This window comes from Nannospalax galili, unplaced genomic scaffold, assembly GCF_000622305.1.
Source record: "Nannospalax galili isolate Female #2095 unplaced genomic scaffold, S.galili_v1.0 scaffold146, whole genome shotgun sequence".
NCBI classification, from domain to species: Eukaryota; Metazoa; Chordata; class Mammalia; order Rodentia; family Spalacidae; genus Nannospalax; species Nannospalax galili.
The window spans coordinates 6,957,563-6,981,082 of NW_008357929.1; the positions used below are offsets into that span (position 1 = coordinate 6,957,563).

General features: G+C 42.4%; 1 pseudogene; it reads right to left on the reverse strand.

Moving 5' to 3' along the window:
* Nucleotides 1–2,498: 2,498 nt before the first annotated feature.
* LOC103752229 lies at nt 2,499–3,030 on the reverse strand (annotated as a pseudogene).
* Between the last annotated feature and the right edge of the window lie 20,490 nt (nt 3,031–23,520).

The window sequence follows — 23,520 nt, forward strand, 5'->3', positions numbered from 1 at the left end:
CTAGGCAAGCACTGTACCCCTAGCCCTAGGAGCTATGCCACACTGTCATTCTGCCACACTACTTCTTGTGTGCTTCAAAGCTCCTCCTCTGTGGCGAGTGGGAGCAGGGGTGAGGATGGCTGGCCCCGCTCACTCCTTCTGCAAGTGGAAGACACACAATGACCCTGTCAGGCTCAGTCCTAGAGGAGGTTATTTCTACTCCCATCCATAAGAGGAATCAGGGCTCTGGGAACAGTAGCACTTCTGACTCACATTGCTACATTCAAGGTACAAGCAACTTATGGATCATTGTCTATAATTGACGGGCCCCCCCAAACATGGAAGAGAGAACCTTTCAGAAGGCTAGTGGCCCTCCTCATGAGAAGTTCCCTTGTGAGCCCTGGCTGTCTATCAGCCACAGAAGAAGGTAGGACAGGGCCTGGGCTCAGAACCAGAGCATAGGGTGTTCCTCTGGGTTGTGGTTGGACCAACTGGCATAGATGAAGGCTGTTGTTACAACAGAGCTGAACCTCCACTGTTGACTAGAGTGTGCATGGAAAGGCTTGGAAATAGGTGGAAGAGAAGAGGAGATGTTCTAGGGTTGTGAGGTACCAGGTCAGCCAGACACTCACCTTTCTAAAATGCCAGCACCCCCTCGTGTGGGGTGGTCTCCAGTTACATGTCAAGTTTTGCATCTGCACTTGAGTTTCACTCAGCTCCAACTGAAACCTAACATGTCCTTAGATATAGATGGCAAAACCACAGCTAAAAAACACTGCCTGTGATTTTTCTCACTAATAAATTAACAAATATTTTTATATCACATGACATTGTTGGAGACAATATGAAACATCATTTCTATTATAACTGCCTGTCAGATATGCCACTTGATCAGTCATTAAATGCATTAATAAAGAAGTACCATAGGTATGGAGTTACACCTGTAACTCCAGCTTTCAGGAAGGTGAGGCAGGAGGATAGTGAGTTTGAGGGTAGCCTGGACAATATATATAGCAAGACCACATGTCAAAAAATAACTAAAAATAAGGAGTAGGAGAGATGGTCAAGAGCACTGGCAGCTCTTGCAAAGGACCCAGCTTTGGTTCCCAGCACCACATGGCAGCTAACAACTGTCATTAATTCCAGTTCCAGGTGATCTGACACCTTCATCTGGCCTTCATGGGCATTGCATGCACGGAGTACTTTTATATACATGCAAGTAAAACACTCATACACATAAAATAAACACATCTTTTTTTTAAAAAAAAGAAGTATACATATTACATTTCCAATTTGTTTAATTTTAAAATTTATTTTTATGGGGCTGGAGAGATGGCTCAGCAGTTAAGAACACTGGTTGCTCTTGCAGAGGACCTGGGTTCAATTCCCACTACACACATGGCAGCTAACAATCAGCTGTAACTCCAGTTCCAGGGGAATTTGACACCCTCTTCTGACTTCCAAGGGCATTGTATGACACAGGTGCATTTATATATATGTAGGCAATACACTCATACACATAAAAATTATTATTATTTTTTTGCCTTTAGATAACAGAGTTTATTTCAGATTCAGCCTCCACTCAGGCCCAGGGTCCCTGCAGCCACTGGCCAGATGAGGGCAATATTCCCTTAGAGTCCACTGCAACCTTCTAGAAGCCTGCCTACTGTCACCACACCAAGGGGCAAGCTGGGACCAGATGCTCTGAGGAGCCATGCAGCAGGTTTTCCTGCAGGCAGTGGGGATGGGTGATCGTCTCCCACTGGGCAGTCTGCTCTACCTGTGTTATTGCATTTATATGCTGTTAGACTCGGAGGGTGCTGGGTGCTGGCAGGAAGGGCTGTCTATTGGAGGGTACTAGGCAGGCACAACTGTGGTGTGGGTCCTGGTATTTTCTGCCTCCCTGCCAGCCTCTCAGCCACCCTCAGAACAACTGCTGCTCTAGGCAGGAAATGAGGCGGTCCCAGCCTCAGGGGCTCTCCTGGGACACATGTTGGAAAAGGGAAACTGAAGGGAGACCCTCCCAAATCCAACTGTTAAGCTTTGTCTTTCCACCCAACCAAGGCAGGGACAGTGGGTGTGGGGTGTCTCTGCAGATGTGACTTCTCAGATCAGTCCTGTGCCCCCACCTGGACACCAGGCCCAGACAGAAAGCCCCTCCCAGAACTGAACAAAATAGAAGTGGGGAGAGTGAAAACAGTCATGCCCTTCAATGCCCCCACAGGGCCAGCCCACCCACCACCTGTCTTTCAGAGGCCATACTCATGGTCTGTCCCTTCCTTGTTGCTAATAGCTGCCTAGTACAGGCTGAACCCTCTGCCCTATGCTAGTGTTCCACCTGCCCAGCCACGCAAACTGCAGAGTGGGCTCCTGCCCCAGAGCTTGGGAGCGGGAGTGCTAGGGTTAGCAGAGGTGGGTTCACTGTCTCCTGCTGCATGGTCGTATGTGGCATACATATGTGTGTGTGTGTGTGTGTGTGTGTGTGTATGTGTGTGATGTGTACATGTATAGATAAATATCTATGACTTCGCATGCACTATATAGTCAGGTCTGTACAGGAAGTGGCTCTGTGCCCCCACCGGGATACCAGGCATCATTTTTTTCCAGGCTAGGAAGGCCACAGAAAGAATAAGGGCCAAGGCAGCTACAGCCACACCCCCAGCCACCAGCAAATGGGTCAAGTTCTCACAAGGTCAGGGACCTCGGGCCCTTGGGGCCTCCAGTGTTGGACTCGTCCTCCTCTGCCCTATCACCAGGACCCTTGGGCTCTGGGGTTCCATCAGGATTGCTGGAAGCTGCAGGTGCTGCGGGGGCTGGCTTCAGGTTGCTATGGTTGTTGAGAAGTGCAAGGTCTGCCTTGGCTGGTGTCTTCGTAGGGGCTGGCCCGAGGGCTGCCAGTTGCTCCTGCTTCTCGGCTTGGGTGTCTTTCTTCACAGGTTTGGTCAAGGGGGCTTTTCCATCAGCAGCTGGGGTGGCCTTGACCTCAGCTGTGGCCTGAGGCACCTTGGTGTCTGGCTTGGGGCTGCTGGCCAACTTTCCCTGAGACTCCATGATGGGTTGTGCTGGCAGCTGGGTTGGGGTGTGGGGGACAGGCAGGTGGCTGGATCACAGTGTCTCAGGACAGCTCACCCCTGGGCATTATATGGGTGTCTTCCATCAGGCCTCCAGCTCTTTGCTGCGCACTAGCTCCTCGGGATGACTGCGGGCGGCGGATGAGGACACCAAGGTGCGCTCTACACATAAAAATTTTAAAAATTAAAAATTTTATTTTACATGAATGTTTTTTAAAAAGTTTTTTAAAATTTTATTTTATTTTATCTTTTTGAGACAGGGTCTCCCTCCCTGTAGCCCTAGCTGTCCTGGAACTCACTATGAAGACCAGGCTGGCCTTGAACTCACAGAGAGTGCTAGGATTAAAGGTATGCGCCACCACACCCAGCTAAAATTTTATTTTTATTTTATGTTTATGAGTCTTTTGCCTGCATGTGTATAAGTGCACCATGTGGTCATCAGAGTACACCTTGGGGGAGTCAGTTCTCTCCTTCTGCCACGTGGATTCTGGGGCTCAAGCTCAAGTGGTCAGGCTTGGTGGTCAGCACTCTTACTAGCTGAGCCGTTGTCCCTGTCCCTATAACTGTCTTTTATTTACTAGAAATTATTAAGTTTAAACTGCTTTAAATAATTGAATCTTATTTTATAATGAAGATTTGTGTGTCTTAGGAAATCTTTCCTTGACTGGGAGTTGTGGCACATGTGTGTAATCACAGCGCTCAGGAGACTGAGGCAGGAGAGCCACAATCAAAGCCCACAATGGCTACACAGCCAGACCCAGTCTTAAGCAAAGAAACAAGTAAATAAATACATATCCTACTTTAATTAATGGTCACAAAGATAGTCTATATTTTCATTTCAAGTTCAAAGTTTTATTTTCTGCATTTAAATGTTTAAACCATCTGAGGGACTTTTACTTCTAAACAGAATGTGGTAAGGAGTGGGAAGTTTCTGTTGCAATGAAATAGAAACAACTGGAGAAGTCACAGTAACTCTGTGTGTGTGTGTGTGTGTGTGTGTGTGTGTGTATGTGTGTGTGTTACTAGGGATCAAACTCAAAGTGTATTCAGGCAAATATTCTATGGCTGAGCAACATGCCCAACTCACTACAGCCATGTTTGACAACAGAGGTATTCTGTGTGGCTAAGGTAAGGCTATAATCTGTCCCAGCTACCTCATTCCTGAATAGACTGAGGTGATCAGTCCTTCATTTTAAATGTCTCTCAAGAACACACCCTCACTATGGGAAATTGACATTGACTTCAGTCTCCATGGCTCTTTCATAAACATTGTCTGCCATACAATAAAAAAATATGACATGTATAGGGATTGGAGAGATGGCTCAGCAGTTAAGAGCACTGGCTGTTCTTGCAGAAGACCTGGGTTCAAATCCCAGCACTCACCTGGCAGCTAACAACTGTCTGTAACTCCAGTTCCAGGGGATCCGACAGCCTCTTCTGTCCTCTGCGGGCACTGCATGACATGGGTACACATACCTACATGCAGGCAATATACACATAAAAATAATAAAATATTTTTTAAAAATATGACATGTATAGAGAGACAGGAAATGTCACCAATAGTGAAGTGGAAGAAACAGATTAACAGAGGTAGCCATGCGGTGAGGCAGCCATTGGAATAAATACAGGATCTAAAATGGCCATCATATGCATGCTAAATGAGAAAAAGGGAAAGGCAGGGAAGTGGATAAGATTTCAGTCAAGAACTCCACGTGAAAAATAATAAATGGAAGCTGGGCATGGTAGCGCACACCTTTAATCCCAGCACTTGGGAGGCAGATGCAGGCTCAGGTCTCCGTGATTTGGATAGAGGCCAGCCTGGTCTACATACTGAGTTCCTGGTCAGCTAGAGCTCAAAAAAAAAAGAAAGGAAGAAAGTAAAATAATAAATGGAACCAAAAATTATACCTAAGTAAGAACTCATAGGGTTAAAAGTATAGGATAGACTTGGTAAACTCAAACACAATCAGCAAGAAATATACAGACTGTTGTACAGAAGGCAAAAAAACCAGAAAAGGAAAAAAACTGTCTTTTTACCCACCTCAGATATGGTTGCCTTAGATGGTCCTAAAAATCTAAAAGAAGCTATTAGTATTAATGAGTTCCATACAGCTTCAGGATAGAAAATTAACATGCAAAAATCAATTGTATCTCTAGGCATTAGTAACAAATAATCGTAAATTTAGATGAAAACATTTTATAATATTATAAAACTATGAAATAGGGGCTGGAGAGATGGCTCAGAGGTTAAGAGCACTGATTGCTCTTGCAGAGGCCCCGGGTTCAACTCCCAGCACCCACATGGTGGCTATGAACCATCCTTAACTCCAGTTCCAGTGGAATCCAACACCCTATTCTGACCTCCGTGGTATTGCACGACACTGGTGCACTCACATATATGCAGGCAATAACACTCATACACATAAAATGAAAATAATAAATAAAAATAATTTTTAAAAAAACTATGAAATAGCCAGCAATAACCCTGATAAACATGTTTAAAATCTATACTCTGAAAACCAAACAAAGCATTGCTGAAAGTAAAGATCTAAATAAATAGATATACCATGCTGTGCTGGATAGCTTTAGTGTCAACTTGACACGCCTGAGTTGAGGGAGCCTCAATTGGGGAATTGCCTTCATTGGACTGGCCTGTGGCCATGTCCATGGGGCATTGTCTTGATTGTTGAATGATGTGGGAGGGCCCAGCCCACTGTGGGTGGTGCCACCCCTGGGCAGGTGGGCCTGTGTTGCACAAGAAAGCAGGCTGAGCAACGGCCAGGGGAGCAAGCCAGTAAGCAGTGTTCCTCTATGGCCTGTGCTTCAGCTCCTGCCTCCAGGTTCCTGCCCTGAGTTCCTACCTTGGGCTCCCTGATGAACTGTGACCTGGGATATGTAAGCTAAATAAACCCTTTCTTTCCTCCCCAAATTGGTAGTGGTCAGAGTATTTTGTCACAGCAATGAAGAAACAAACTAGGACACATGTTCATGAATCAATACTCAATACTTGTAAGATAATAGTTTTACCCAAATTGATCTGTAGTTTCAATGCAGCCCAATTAAAATCCCAGCAGAAATTGATAAAATGATCTTAAAACTGAAAGAAAAACACAAAGGACATAGAAAGGCCCAACAATGTTTAAGAATAAGAACAAAGAAAGATTTCAGACATATAAAAACTAGGATAATCAAGTCAGAATGGTATTGGCCAAAGATTTACAAATAGATCGATGAAACAGAAAAGACAAGAAATATTCTACACTTTTTTAATCCCAACACTTGGGAGACAGAAGCAGGCAGATCTCTATGAGTTCAAGGTCAGCTTGGTCTACATAGTCACTTCCAGGTCAGCCCAGGCTACATAGCTTGTCTCAAAATAAAACAAAATTAACAAATAATAATAATATTGAGTTCATCAGATCTGAATTTATGCATTAAAAAAGCACTAATAAAAGAATGAGAAACTATAAACTGAGAGAAAATATATCACATAGTTGATAAGGAATATATGAACAGCTGGCATGGTGGTTCAGTGCTGGAGAGGGTGGGTTCCTGGGGCTCACTGGCCAGCCAGCCTCGTGTAATCAATGAGACCACAAAGAAATCCTGTGTCAAAAAACAAGGCAGATGAATCCTGAGGAATGACACCCCAGTTGCTCTCTGGTCTCATTCATGGGCACACATATACACATTCCCCAACATACACATGTGCACCTACATGAACACACATACACACACAAAACACACAAGTTAGTTTAAAAGAAAGAATATATGGGGGGGTGGGTGAGGCTGGAGAGATGGTTCAGTGGTTACGAGCACTTGCCGCTCTTTTAGAGGACCAGAGTTTGGCTCCCAGAAGCCAGGTCAGGTGACTCACAACTGTCTGTAACTCCAACTCCAGGAAATCTGACACCCTCTCCTGCCCTCTGTCATCTGCATGCATGTATACATATATACACATACATAAGTTTCCAAAAACTCTTTATGAGATCAAGGCCATCCTGGTCTATATATCGAGTTTCAGGCAGCTGGGGCTACAGGGAGATCTTGTCTCAAATAACAACAACAACAACAACAACAACAAACCCTCAAACAACCCCTTCCCTCCCCCCAAAAATTGGTCCCATGTGCCAGTGAGATGGCTCAATGAGTAAAAACACTTGCCACCCAGTCCGATGACCTGAGGTGGATCCGTGGAACTCACATGGTGGAAGGAGAAAAACCAAAACCAGCTCCCACAAGTTGTCCTCTGACCTCTATGCAGGTGCTGTGGCACATATGTTTGCACTCACATACACACAATAAATAAATAAATAGTCCCCAAATGGCATTACTGATTAATTCTTTAAATATTTAAGGAAGAATCAATACCAATTTTACATTCATCCTTTCAAAGTATAAAGAAAGAGGAAACACTTTCTCACTCTTCATGATCTCAGGATGCCCTGACACTAAAACCTGACAGGGGTATTATAAGAGAAAATTACAGAATGATTTGTGACATAGATGCAAAAGTCCTGAGCAGAATATTAGCAAATGAACCCTAGCAATATATGAATGAGATACTGGGCATTATGACAAAGTGGAATGTTTTCAGGGTTGCTAAACTGGCTCAGTATTTAAAACCAACAGGTTTCCTCTTTCCCTACAATCCATAGTACCACCTCTGCCACCAGTCACATGACCACAGAGGTCTAGATCTGTTTCTACTGGCCCATGGACACCTGCACAGGCGCCACACAGCCAGAGTTTTATAATAAACTTTGATCTGTTGTAAGGAAATCTCCACCACTTCAGCCCAAAACAAACCAAAAAAAACCCTCAAACAACATATTCTTGCCCAGGAGCATGCTGGGTACTCTTGGCCTCCTGTTCTTCTACATACAACTTAGAAACTCATTGGCGAATTAGTTCTGTATAAGTTTAGATTTGTTTTCCTATTGGTGGAATTATGCCTTGAAACATCTAGAAACATCTAGAAACCAAGCCCCAGCTGGCTTGGAACTCACTATGTAGACCAGGCTGGCCTTGAACTCACAGAGATTGGCCTGCCTCTGCCTCCCAAGTGTTGGGATCAAGGCGTGCACCACCACGCCCGCCCGGCACCTTTGTTTTATTTTAACAGTTCTGTTGGGCTTTTTCTTAGGATTGCATTTTGGTTTTGTTGTTGCTATTGTTTTATTTTGGTTCTGATTTTCAGACAAGGTCTCACTCTGTACCCTAGGTGGCCTGTAACTCATGCAATCCCAGGCAAGCCTCAAACTCTCAATGGTGTTTCTGTCTCAGTCTCCTGTGTGCTGGGATTACAGGCATGAGACACCATGTCTAGCTTTGCATTAGTCTTTATCAAATTTGATAAGACTTCGTTCTTCTTTAAAACAATTTTTTTTTGTTTTTTTGAGACAGGGTCTCCCTGTAGCCCCCACTGGCCTAGAACTCACGATGGAGACCAGGCTGTCTTCAGTATCACAGAGATTGGCCTGCCTCTGCCTCCCAAGTGCTGGGATTAAAGGGGTGTTCCACCATGCCCAGCTTCTTAAATTTTTAATTAATTAATTATTTATTTTTATTTTATGTGTATGAGTATTTTGCCTGCATGATGCAACTACATCATGTATGTGCAGTGTCCTTTGAGGTCAGAAGAGGGTGTCAGAGCCTCTGGAACTGGAGCTATGGACTGTTGTTAGCTAACAAGTGGGTACTGGGAACCAAAGTTGGGTCCTCTGCCAAGAGGAGTAACAAGTGTTCTTAACGACTGAGCCATCTCTCCAGCCTGAGACTATGTTCTTGTATGTTCTGATAAGAGATGTTGCTGTTGTTTTTGTTTTTGTTTGCTTGGTTTTGAGACAAGGTCTCGTATAGCCCAGTCTGGCCTCAAATTCAAATGTAGTTGAGATGGCCTTGAACCCCTAATCATTCTGCCTTTACCTCCAATGTGCTGAGATTATAGGTATGAGCTACCCCACCTAGTTTTATGTGATGCTGAGGATCAAAGCCAGGGCCTTCTGCATGCTGGGCAATCACTCTATCAGCTGAGCCACATTCCCCTTACAACAGGACATTTTAAAGTTGGAAATTAGATCCTCACCTCACCTCTCTCATAGCCTATGCTGTTCTTTATTGTTGTTTTTGCTCCTTGTTTGCTTGGTGACTTTCCTGAACTGATTTCATAGTCTGCATTATTTGTTGTAGGCATCCACAGATGTGTCTGTTCACTTAGCTTAGTGGTCAGCTAATGACTAAATAGAGCTTTCCTTCAAGGTTTAGGAACTCCTTTAATAGTTTAGTAGTTTATGATTCTACCTTATTTTTTTCTTACACTTGAGATTAGCACTTCAAGGTTTGTGGCAGGTAAAAGATTAGGACCATGTTGTGTTGGTTAACCACTGCTGTCAGCTTGGCTGGATTTAGAATCACCTAGGAGGCACAGCTGTGAGTGTGTCTGCTAAGGTACATCCAGAGAGGTTTAACTCAGGAGGGAAGAGTCACCTGGAATGTCAGCGGTACCATTCCATGGGTTAGGATCCTGGGCTGAATAAAAAGGAGAAAGCTGAGCACCAACATCTATCTCTTTCTGCTTCCTGACTTGGATTCAATGTGAGCAGCTGCCTCCCACTCCTACCATGCCTTCCTTGCCACAATAGATTATACCATTAATCTGTGAGCCAAACCCCTTAAGTTGCTTCTTGTTAGGTATTTGGTCACAGCAACAAGACAGAGTAATACACATGTTAAGTCTTTTGTGGGCATGCACATAGCCTAGCACATGCATATGACCTTCCAGGTCTCCAGGACTATAACAAAGCTGTCCAAAGTCTCATGTATGACAGCTCATACCCCAGACTTGCCTTCGAAGGTTTTTGCCAGGCTTTTGCCTGCTCCAGCTGGTTTTGCTGGAGCTGCATTGTTAAACAATTGCCACTGAGCGCTTTCCACAAAGACCCTGGGAGGAGAACTTGGTTCACAGAGCAAGCTCCCAATCAGGTGGAATTAAAACAAGACCTATGAGCCGGGTGTGGTGGCACATGCCTTTAATCCCAGCACTCGGGAGGCAGAGGCAGGCTGACTTCTGTGAGTTCAAGGCCAGGCCAACCTGGTCTACATAGTGAGTTCCAGGACAGCTGGGGCTACAGGGAGACCCTGCTTCAAAAGACCAAAAAAAAAAAAAAAAAAAAAAAAACCAAGACCTATGAATGGGGCTTTCCCTGCTTTCCCTGGAAGTTACCAGACAGGTCAAATTGTGACAGTTTTCCAGGGTTGGCGTTTTGGAGGGTCTGTTTCCTCCAGTGGTTGTGGAGTTGCTGCTTCTTACAGCTCCCAGAGTTCCCAGGCCGCTGGTTTTCAAATCTGTGCCAGAGATGGGGAGAGACAGATAGGGAAAAATGCTTAAAGTTCCATAAAACTTACTATTCTGTGAATCAGCTGTTTGTCTTGAATAAAGGTTATTGCAAGCTTTTGATTAACTGGATTCCATAGGGTTGAAAAAGATTTTTTTTTCTTTTGTCATTTGTTCTGGCTGCTTTTATGGAGGAACAAATTTTTTGGAAGTCCTTGCCGTGTTGGAACTACTTCTCCAGGAAGTGTTTGAATCTCATAGATCCATTTGGATAGAGTTGATATTTTTATAATACAGTTTATCTGTGAAAATGGAACGTCTTGCCAATTATTTAGCTCTTAAATATTTTTCAGTGAAGTTTTGCAATATTCTATGTATTGCCTTGCACATGTTTCATATTTTTTTGTATCTTAGATTGCTATTATAAATTTTTTAAATATGTTTTCTATTAGTTGACAGCACACAGCAATGAACTCCTTTTTTGTTCAATTATCCTTCCTGTAGCCAGCCATCTTGTTAACTTCTGTTCTTATTTTTAATAATTTCTCTGCCTCTTTTAAACATCCTCTGCAGACAGTCATAATCTATTAATAGTGACCTTTTAATTCATTTTTTTCTCAATGCCTTTTAAATATGCTATTGTTACCGCATTAATGACTGGGATTATTAATGCAGTGGATAAAAATGGTAACTTAGCCGGGTGTGGTGATATACGTTTTTAGTCCCAGCACTCGGGAGGCAGAGGCAGGCAGATCTCTGTGAGTTCAAGGCCAGCCTGGTCTACATAGTGAGTTCCAGGACAGCTTGGGCTATAAGGAGATCCTGCCTCAAAAACAACAACAAAAAAGTAAGTGTTATACCTTCTTGCTTGTGTCTGATTTATTTGTGTGTGAGGGTGGTGGTATATGCATGTAATGTGCACCTATGTGCATGTATGTGGAAGCCAGAGGAGAATGCCATGTGTCTTCCTCTGTCACTCTCTGCCTCATTATCTTGGGACAGGGTCTCTCACTTAGGCAGAAGCTCACTGTTCCAGCTAGTCTGACTGGCCAGTGATCTACTGAGATCTACCTTTCTCTGTCCCCCCAACTCTGGGGTTACAGGCTTTTGACATGTATCCTAAGGATTCAAATTTAGGTTCCTGTGCTTGCGCAGCAAGTGCTCTTACCCACTAAGCCATCTCCCCAGCCCCCTGATTGTTTTGATTTTGAATCCATATGTTTTGATTCCAAATTCACTGCTCTTGACAAATACTATAGTTCTTCAGTTTTTTCAAGGATGCTTTTATTGAGAGAAAATTCCCATCTTGGATAATTTACCCTCTTAATTGTGTGCAGTTCTGTAGTTTTTGTTATATTTAGACCTGTGTAGTCATTACCGAATCAACATTCTCAACTCCCCAAATAGAAATCCCATATCAATTAGTAGCCACGTCACTGCCCGTTTCCTTTGTACCTGTCCACTTCCACCCCTAAGTAAGTCCAACTGATGAGCTGACTTTCTGACTTTACAAATTTGTATGTTCTGAATATTTTATACAAATGGAATTCTACAATATGTAGTCTTTCTCAAGTAGCTTCATTATGTTACCTAGAATACATTGTAAGATTCATTTATGTTACAGTTTGTTCCCAAATTTAAAGAAGATGCTTCTAATGTCTTTACTTTTAATTTTTGTTGTTGTTATTGTTTTTGAGACAAGGCCTCACTGTGTAGCCCTGGCTGCCCTGGAACTCATATGTAGACCAGGCTGGCCTAAAATTTATAGAGCTCCACCTACCTCTGCCTTGCCAGGACCAGAACTAAAGGCCTGTGCCACCACACCCAGCTTTGTTTTGTTTTTGAGACAGAGTCTCTTGTAGCCTAGGCTGGCCTCAAACTCAAAGTACAGCTAAAGATGATCTTGAACTTCTGAACCACAGGCCTCTACCTCCCAAGTGCTGGGATTTCAAGTATATGGAGGATGCTGGGGCTTGAACCCAGGGCTTCAAGCATGCTAGGCAAACATTCTACCAACCCAGCTATTCCCCCACCCTACCCTAATGTCTTCTTATTAAATTGTTACAGGTACTTTTTTCGATGTCTTATTTGTGGTTAAGGAAATTCCATTGTTTTCTAAGAGGTTTTTGTTTTATAAATTGATAATTTTATCCATGCCTTCTTGGCATCCAGTCAGATAATTACATGGTATTTTCCCTTTTATACTGTTAATATGCTGAATGATACCACAGACTTTTCTCCTGTCAAATTACCCTTGCATTCCTGGGGTAAACCTGAGTAGTCACAGTGTGTAATTGCTTTTGTTTTTCTAGTATCTTTGCATATAGATAAACAAATAAGCTTGGCTTGCAATTTTCTCTTCTTCATTATCTTTGCCTAGTTTAAATATCAAGATTATGGGGCCCTAATAAAACAGCTGGAGACCTTTCCTTCCCTTCATTATCTAGAAGGGATATGGACATAACTGAATTGATTGGTTTCTTGGAAGTTTGGTAGAACTCATCTGTAAAATGATCTAGGCCATTAAAAAAATTTAATTACTATGAAAGTTTATATGTTTTGAGTCAAAGTCTCTGCCCCAGGCTGGACTCAAACTCCCTGTGAAGCAAAGGATGATCTTGAACTTCTGATTCTCCTGCCTCCACCTCTTGAGTTCTGAGATTACAGGCAGGAGCCACCACATCCTGTTTATGTAGTGCTGGAGATGGAACCTGGGACTTCTGGCTAGTCAGTCACTCACATTAGCAACTGAGCTACATCCCCAGCACCATACTTTGGAATTTTAAGCAACTCACATAGGCATATTCTATTTCTTCTTAGTCCCGCATTTTTATTCTACCCCCTTCCCACACACCCACAAATCCCATTTCATTTAAATTTTGAATCAAAAATCATTGTGGTAAATCACAATGCTGTTATTATTTTCATAACCTCCAATGTATCTGTAGTTGTTTCTTTTTTGTTGAGAATTTCATACATGCATATAATGTGTTTTGATCAAATGTACTCCCCCATTCCCTCTCCCCTACCCTCTACTACTTTTCCCTCCCAACTTCCTGTACTCTTTTTATTTCTTTTGAAACCCATGGAGTCCACTTAATGCTGCCAGTTTTGTCCATAGCTGTAGAGCTGTCTACTGGAGTGTGGACTGTCTCTCAGGGCCTGCATCTCTGAAGGAAACCTATTCTTCCTCTCCCCACAGCCATTAACTGCTAACAGTTTCTCAGCCAGGAGTGTGGCTTCATGAGCCCCTCCTCCATCCGCTGCCTTGTGGGTGCTGGGATTCGAACCCGGGTCTTCTACAAGAACAACCAGTGTTCTTAACTGCTGAGCCATCTCTCCAGCCCCTGATTTGGGGTCTTATATTATTATTTTTATTTTATGTGTATGAGTGTATTGCCTGCATGTATGTGGGTTCTGGGAACAGAACAGGGTCCTCTGGAAGAGCAGCCAGTGCGCTTAACTACTGAGCCATCTCTCCAGCCCCTGGGGTCTTATTTTTATTACCTTCATTTTCGTTTTTTAATTAAAAAATTTACACTTATTTATTTATTTGGTGGGGGGCATGTGCCATGGTTCATGTATGGCGGTCAGAGGATACTACCATATAGGTCCCAGGGATTGAACTCAGGTGGTTAGGGTTAGAGGCAAGTATCCTTCCTTACTGAGTCATCTCGAAGGCCGCCCCTCCCTTCACTGTTTTTGAGACAGGGTCTCCCTGTAGTCACAGCTGGCCTAGAACTCTCTATGACCTCAATCTCACAGAGATCTGCCTGCCTCTACCTCCGAAGTGGGGGGATTAAAGACTTGTGCCACCATGCCTGACTTTACTTTTCTGTTTTCAGATGTGCTAAGGATTGAACCTAGGGCCTTGGGCAAGCTATATACATGTTCTACCACTCAGCTGCATTCTGGCCCTATTATAGCCTTTTCTCAAGGTGGGAGCTTAGACCACTTTATTGCATCCCACAGTCTTGATATGGAATATTTTCTTTATCATTCAGTTGAAAGTATTTTTAAAATTTCCATTGAGTTTTTAAAATCTCTTTGACCCAGATGCTATTTGTAGGTGTCCAGTTTTATAGTACTTTGAAACTTTCTGTTTTTGTTTTTGACATATAATTTAACTGTACTGTGGTCAGAAAATGTAGTCTGCATGACATCAATTCTTTGAAACGTTTTGGGATTTTCTTTGTGACCTTGCACATGATTAATTTCAGTGAATGTTCTGTGTATATGTTTGAGAAGAATGATTTTCTAACTATTGGCTGCAGTGTTCTATGCAAATATGTTCATCTAATTCAGTTTAATTTTTAAAAATCTAATCTATAGCTTTATTAAAGTTTATTTTTTTTAAAAAAAGCAGGATTTCATTATATAACCTGGGCTGACCTGGAATTCACTCTGTAGATCAGGCTGGCCTGGAACTCACAGAGATCTGCATGTCTCTGCCTCCGAAGTGCTGGGACTACAGACATGCACCACCACCCCTGACAAAGTATATCTTTTGGAGAATTAATAATTCAGAGATGTTTATTGAAATCATACACAATGATAGTGAAGTTAATTTCCCAATGTAGGGCTATTAATTATTGTTTTATATCTAGCATCATGGCAGTGGGTGCAGATAGAAGAAGAAGCTGCTCATTTAATGGTGGACAGGAAACAGAGAGTAAGGAAGGGACTGGGGACCAGGGGAACCTTGAAAGCCATTCCCCCACTGCCCATCTTCTTCCAGCTAGGCTCTACCTTTTACGGTTTCTAGAACTTCCCAAAATAATGCCACCAACTGGGGACCATATGTTTAACACATGAGCCTGTGGGGGAACATTCCTATTCAAACCATAGCACTTAGCTGTCTGAATCTGAAACTGACATTGTTTTGTGGCTGATCACTGAAATCCTCACCATGAACTGAACGCTGTAACAGCTGCCCCTTGAGTTTAGGTGTTGTTTCTTTACGGAATCCATGTCTGAATCTAGGACAGACAATTTCGATGCCTGGTTTGCCCAGTCCTGGCAGCATTTCTTACTCAGGCTTGGCACTTCAGTTCTACTTTCTCTTTCACTTGGCAGGGCAGCCACACTTGCTGCAGGTTGGCTTCTGAAGGTGGCAGGCCGAAGAGCCACAGCAGTGGCACAGTGTGTGCTCTTACTGCAACGCTTTCCAAACAATGGCTCTGCTTTGTTCATTTTGCTCCTGCTGCTGAGTCCAAAGAGCGGTCCATTACACTTTTAAAAATTATTTATTTATTTATGTAATTATTTGTTTTTTGTGTATGTGTTTTGCTAGCATGTATATTAAGTACGTCTGGGCATGCAATGCCCACAGAGGCCAGAAGAGGGTGTCAGATCCCCTGGAACTGTAGTTATGAAAAGTTGCTACCATCGTGTGAATACTGGGAACAGAACCTGGGTCCTCTGGAAGAGCAGCCAGTGCTCTTAACCACTGTACCATCTCTCCAGACCCTATATTACTCTTTTAACATCAGAACTGCAGCACTTTCCCTCCTTCCCTCCTCTCTCTGCCGCCCCTCCTTCCCCTCCTCCCTTTCATCCCCTCCTCCCCTTCATCCCCTCCCTCCCTCCCCTCCTTCCTCCCTTCCTTCCTCTCTTCCTTCCTTCTTTAATTCCTTCTGAGACATAGACTTGCTCTGTAGCCCCAGGCTGGTCACAAACCTAAGATCCTCCTACCTCAACCTCCTTTGTGTTAATTATAGACATATGCCACTGTGCCTGCTACTAAAGCGCTTAAATTCTGAGGCTTTCTAGAACATTTTCATCTCACATGGCAACTTCTGCCTCATTTCTAAGACTTGGAGAAAGTTTCTTGATTATTACACAATTATTTTCATGATGAAGTGTAAAATTATTTTGTCACTTTGTCTCCCTGTCCTAGTTTGCTTTCTATTGCTGTGATGAAACACTAACCAAAACCAGCTTGGGGAGGAAAGGGTTTATTTGACTTACATGTCTTAATCACAGTTCATTCTTGAGGGAAGCCAGGGCTGGAGCTCAAACAAGGCAGGAACTTGGAAGCAGGAACTGAAGAATGGACCGTGGAGGAACTCTGTTTACTGTCTTGTCCCTCTGGCCAGTGCTCAGCCTACTTTCTCATACAACCCAGGACTACCTGCCCAGGGGTGGCACCACCCACAGAGGTCTGCCTCCCCCCATCATTCAATAATCAAGAAAATGCCTCACAGTCTAATCCAACAGAGACAATTCTCCAACAGGTGTGTCAGGTTGACACCTAAAACTATCTGGCCCTTTCCCCTAAATCCTTATTTGGCTTTAAGTGAATTTGAGAAAGAATAGACATATTTCATAATATCACTTTCCATTTCAGTATTAGATGTCTTTTTCTACTTTTCAAGACTTCTGTCACAGTTTATAATAAAACTTAGAGGTATTTGTTTGTTTCTTTGTGACAAGGTCTTACCATATCATCCTGCTGGCCTGGAGCTCACTATATAGGCCAGGTTGCCTTGAATTAAAAGAGATCCACTTGCCTCTGCCTCCTGAGTGTTTTTGTTTTTTGAGACAGTTTCATGCATCCCATTCTTCAGTTACAGAGTGAGTTCAAGGTCAGCCTGGGAAACTTAGTGAGACCTTATCGAGAAGAGGAAAGGAAGGAGGGTGGCAAAGAGGGAGGGAAGAAGGGAGGAATGAAGGGAGGGCCAGAGGGAGCGCAATATGAGCATATAGCACAATAATACAGCATTCATCTAGCAGACACCAGGCTCTAGGTTCAATTCCCAGTACCACATACACACATACACAAATACAATTCAGTACCTTTTAATATAATCTGAATCATGTAACCACTACCACAGTCAACTTTTGAACATTTTCAACTCCTACAAAAGAAATCACACACATATAAATGGAATCATACAATGTGACCTTTTAAACTGATTGCTTTCACTTACAACAGTGCAGCACATATCATGACTTCATTTTTCGTTAGGCCAAATAATATCCATTGTATGAATACACATTTTATTTATCCACTCATCAGTTGATGGACACGAGTTTTATTTCTGCTTTTTGGCTATAATGATTAGTTCTGTTATGAATATTCATGTGTAAGGTTTCATTTGGATATAGGTTTTCATTTCTCTTGAGTATATACCTAGTAATAAAATAGTTGGGTCCTATGTTTGACATTTGGAGAGATTGCCAGACTGTTTTCCAAAGTGACTGTGTCATTTTACATTCCCACCAGCAATGTATATCTGAGGGTTCTAACTTTTCACATCCTTGTCAACACTTGTTAGTATCTGCTTTTTGATAATACTGAGTAATAGTTTATTGTGGTTTTGATTTGTAGTTCTCTGATGATGTTGGGCATATTTTTCACATGCTTGGCCATTTGTATATCTTCTTTGGAGAAATGTCTTTTTGGATCCTTTGCCCATTCTTAAATTACTTATTGAATTTTAGGAGCCCTTGATCTATTCCAGATTCAAATACCTCCTTATAGCATCATTTACAACTTTTTTTTTTTTTTCATTCCAGACATGACAGTACATGCCTTTAATCCCAGCACTGAGGAGGTTGAAGTAGGCAGATCTCTGAGTTCAAGACCAGCTTGGTCTACAAAGCAGTTCTAGACCAATCAGGACTACATAGAAAGCCCATCTTAAATTATTTTTCCTCCCATTCTTTACCTTTTCCATTTCTCATGGTGTTCTTGAAGCACACGTTTTAATTATTCATGATGTCTACTTTATTTTTATCTTTTATTGCTTGTGTTGTTGATAATTTCTTTTCTTTCTTTCTTTTTTGGTCTTTTTGAGACAGGGTCTCCCTGTAGCTCCAGCTGGCCTGGAACTTGTTATGTAGACCAGGCTGGCCTTGAACTCACAGAGATCCTCCTGCCTCTGCCTCCCCAAGTGCTGGAACTAAAGGCATGCACCACCACGCCCAGCTAATTTCTAAGAAACTGTAAGCCAAGGTATCAAACATTTACACCCATGTTTTCTTCTATGAGTTTTGTGGTTTTAGCTTTGGTATTTAAGTCTATGAACTATTTTGAATTGAGTTTTGCATGTGATGTGTGACAGGGATTCAGTTTCATTGTTTTGCATATGGATATTCAGTGGTATTATCTTTTCCACAAATAGTCAGCACTATTTGTGGAAAAGACAATTCTTTCCCCCTTTCTAATCCTCTTGGCACTCCTGTCAAAAAGGAATTGGCTGTGAAGGTGAGGCTTTAGGTGTTGACTCTCATCTTTTTTCTCTATCTGTGTCACCCTGCCAGGACCTCAACATCTTGATTGCTGTAGCTTTCTGCTGTATCTTGGAATCAGGAAATGTGAGACCTCCAACCTTTCACCTTTTTTTTTAGGATTGTTTTGGCTATTCTGTGTCCCTTGACTTTTTTTTTTTTTTTAATTCCCAGGCATGTTTGTTACTGGGGTGAATAAGCTCTGTTTTTTCTGCTCTGCTCTGTGTTCTATTTGGCTATTGCTGGGGTATAGAGAGTTGCTGAATTCCATATGTTCATTTCATATCCAGCTACTTTACTGAATTCTCTTATTAGTTTCAAACATTTTTCAACCCATTAGTTGAGGTTTCTTAGGTAGGAAATCATCTGTATCATTTGTATTAGTGATAAGCTTGACTTTTACTTTCATCCCAGATTGATGCCGCTTACTGTTTTCTTCTCATTGTTTTCCCTCGAATTTCAGAACAGTGTTGAAATTATTCAGTTATAAAGACCTTTGTTTTCTTCCTTGTTTTCTTAAGAATACTTTCAATATTAAAGACCATATCTGTTATTCATTCCTCATCATCATTAGGTAGAAAACTGTGGTTTGATTGAGATTGATTAGATATCATTTGTCATGTCACCAAAGTCACCTTGTATTCCTAGTTACTGAGTTCTCATCAGCGGACAGCTTATCAGGGTAATTACATTGTTTAGTCTCCTGAGTCCTATTCATGTGATGAACAACATTAATAAACTTTAACATTGATTCCTCCTTTCATAAACTAATTGTCTCCCCTCCAGTGGGAACAAATTAGCTCACATTAACAGAAATGGCTCACGTTGCAGTGGCACGTGGTCCCACCTGTATAATATAAAACAGATGTCACAAACTGAATACCAGTTGGTCGTAGCTGGTTGGTTTACAAGGAAAAGGTTTTAAAATACTGTTTTGAATTAGTTGTTAGCATTTAAACATTAAGAAATTTCGGATAGGAATTCCAATTTCTTCTTTGTCTTTAAAAATCCTAAAATCTGAACATGCAGTCCCTGCATTTCTGCAAGGTCACCATGGGCTGAGGCTGGGCCCCAGGGGTCCTCTTTAGAGGTCTCGTCATTTACCTCATTAGCATTCTATCTGTACCCTATTGTCTCTATATCCAATTGTTTTCCAGACATCAGGGTCAAGGGTCACTTAGCAGTTTTTGTATTTGTGCAATTGCTTTGCTTATAATGAAATTAGGTGAAAGTGAAATATTTCTTGTAATCACGTCTCTAGAAAATGTAGAGAAAATAAAAGAGACCACAAAGGCTATTCGAATCAAGGGAAACAGGCGAAGCACACATACTTTTTGGTGGAAGTGAAGAATATTCCTATAGGGTTAATGTACAAAGCGTGCCTGGAATCAGATATAAGGCACCACCAGGAAAAACATTACAGGAAGAATATGAAAAAGTCGTATGGGGAAAGGAGACTTTATTCATCTGGGACACACACACACACGTATACACACACATACAGGACTGAAATTTCTACAAGGTTCATTTCAAGAGAAGTTAGAATATAAACAATGCTGTTTCCAAATGTCAGGACACATTAAGGAAACCCCATTTCATCGTTCTGTCCCTGACTCTGACCTACCTCACTTGTGGAGATATTTACGTTTCTGATCTATGCTCAGGTCTTTCCACTTCCTTCAAAGCTTCCTCAGTTATTACTGAGCAGTCTCCTAGCAGTTGACTGTGCTGGGGTCAGCCTCCATGAGTACCCCAGGGTACAAGGCTTTACTATTTCAAAGTGGCATTTTTTCCTCATGTCTAAGAGGCCAGAGCCAGGGCATGTTCCTCCCCAACCATCTTGGGCCATTGCTCTGCAGTGCCCCAACTCTCAGTGACCCTAATGGAAACATATCTTTTTCTTCCCCTGAAACTCTTTCCCCATAAGGTTCCGAGGTCAGCCTGTGAAGCTGACCTGAGATAGGAGTCATAGCCCCATTGGAAGTAAACCAAGGGACTGACTGGGGAGGGACAGCGGTACAGTTTGATCCACATCCATCAACTCCTCAGTGTTCAATTTAAATTTTAAAATGGAGACATACTGGTCAGGCCCCAAGCCTCTCCTGTGTTGATCCTTTCAATCTCTTATTTCTCATCACATACCCCAGGGCCACCCATAACGCCTTCATTGCAGGCCCAGACTTTCAGTCAGACCAATGTGCATAGTGGTGGTTTGTGAGACAATAGTCCACTTGAGACATCAGACATGTCTGCATCCTCTTCGGCTCATTCAGGATGTGAGCATTCCTTATACAAATTTTGTTACAACACATTCTTTTTAAAGATTTATTTATTGAGATAGGGTCAAATGGAGCCCAGGCTGTCTACAAACCTGAAATGTAGCTGGGGATCTTGAACTTCTGATCCTCCGCCTCTACCTCTCAAGTGCTAGGATCACAAGTGTGTAACACCCATGCCTGGAGTATGGGTTGCTGGAGGGAACCAAACCCAGGGCTTCATGCATGCTAGGCAAGCACTCTGCCAGCTGCTGAGTTACATCCCCAACTCCACATTACTATTTTAATTTAAGGCTGGATACAACATATATATATGAATGACAGGGTCTCTCACTATGTAGCCCTAGTTGGCCTGGAACTTATAGAACTCCACCTGCCTCTGCCTCCTTCAAGTGCTGGAATTAAAAGCATGTGCCCCAACACCCAGCCCCACTTATTATTTTTTTGGTGTGTGTGTGTGTGTGTGTGTGTGTGTGTGTGTATTGCCTGTACGTGTGTTAGTGCACCCGTGTTGTGCAATGCTTGTGGAGGTCAGAAGAGAATATCAGATCCCCTAGAACTGGAGGTATAGACAGTTGTTAGTCACCATGTGGGTGCTAGGAATCGAACCCAGGTCCTCTGCAAGAGCAGCCAGTGCTCTTAACTGCTGAGTCATCTCTCCAGCCCCCCACTTGTTTTATATTAGATTTTGTATCTCTGTCATAGAGAATCCATCTGCAGTTCACTGTTTAGGCTTTAGTATGAGGTTAAAATGAGAAGTTTTTCAACAGTTTGTAAGATTTGCAAATTTCAATTTTTTGCTTCTAAGGGTCAGTTTATATTTTGAAAATGTACGGACAAAAAATAAACTATAAACATAAAGCTCTCACCTAGCTCCCCCCAAATATCAGTATTGCACATAATACATGATTATTGAAATTAGGATTAGTATGGATACAAGAGGCTTTTTGTTTTTTTGTTTTTTGTTTTTTGGTTTTTTTTTTTTTGAGATGGGGTCTTGCTATATAGTCCAGGATAGCCTTGAACTCATCATTTTTCTGTCTTGGTCTCCTGAATGTTGGGATTACCTGCATAAATCACTATGCCCACTGGATATAATACTGTTAACTGATGGATGGACTTTATTCAAATTTTGCCAGTGATCCTACTAAATATCTTCTTGGGTCTAGAATTCGTCAGAATCTCTCATTCCACTTAAATGTTGTATGACAATATGTTCCTTAATCTTTTTTTAAAGATTTGTTTATATTTACTTTATGTATATAAGTGTTTGCCTATATGTCTGTATGTATATATGTGTACCAAGTGCATGCCTGGTGACCTCAGAGGCCCAGATGCCCTCAGAGTTTCAGATCTCCGGGAACTGTAGTTACAAGCAGTTGTTAGCTGCCTATGTGGGTGCTGGGCACTGAACTCAGAGCCTCTGCAAGAGTAACAGATGCTCCTAACCCCTGGGCCATCTCTTTAGCCCCATACCCCCGGATCTTTGTGTGACTGAACCTTGATACTGGTGAATATTTCATAAAATGACTCTCATTTTGGGTTAGTCTGATTTTTTTTTATGGTTAGCTTAAAGCAAAAAATTTTAGTCAAGAACACTACAGAAACAATATGCCTTTCTTGGTGTCTGAATCACAAATCTTCTATGATGATGTCAACTTTGTTCAGTTGGCTTAGGGTGTGCCTACTTGGTTCTCCACTGTAAAGTTTCTATTTTCCCTCTGTAACTGTTAAGCATCTGATGGGGAACTACTTGACTAAGCAAATATTCTATTTCTCTTAGTCCCTTTAGGCTGCAATAATAAAAATAACCATAAACTGAGTGGCTGGTAAATAACAGACATTTATTTTTCACAGTTCTGGTACCTAGGAAATTCAAGATCAAAGTGCTAGCAGACTCAGCAACTGGTACAGGCCTGTTCCTCACAGACTGGGTCTTCTATGGGTCCTCACATGTGGGGTGATCAAGTTTCCATGGGCATCTTTTATAAGAGAAGGAACCTAGCCGGGCATGGTGGTGCACGCCTTTAATCCCAGCACTCAGGAGGCAGAGGCAGACGGATCTCTGTGAGTTCAAGGCCAGCCTGGTCCACATAGTGAATTCCAGGACAGCTGGGGCTACAGGGAGACCTTGTCTCAAAAAGACCAAAAAAAAAAAAAAAAAAAAGAGAGGAGGAACCTGTATGGCTGAAGTATATCTGCAAATACCATCACATTGGAGGTTTCCATTTTGTTATAGGAATTTAGGGGGAAATGGAGGCCACTTATCATCATATGTTGGCCTACTGCATTTAGTAGCCACTGCTGATTCTTGCTGCTTGTGTGTGTGTGTGTGTGTGTGTGTGCGCACGCGCGCGTCTGTGTCTGTGTCTGTGTGTCTCTGTGCGTGTGTATATATGTATATATCAGTGCAGGCATACATGTGCCACAGTGCGTGTGATGTGTCTATATGAGTGCGGGAGTGCATGTGCTGTGGGGTGCATGTGGAGGTCAGAGGACAACTTCCAGGAGTTGACTTTCTCCTTCCACTATGGGTTCTGGAGATCAAGCTCAGGTCATCAGGCATGTTAGGCAAGTGCTTTTTACCTGCTGAACCGTCTGGTTGGACCCTACTGATAATTTC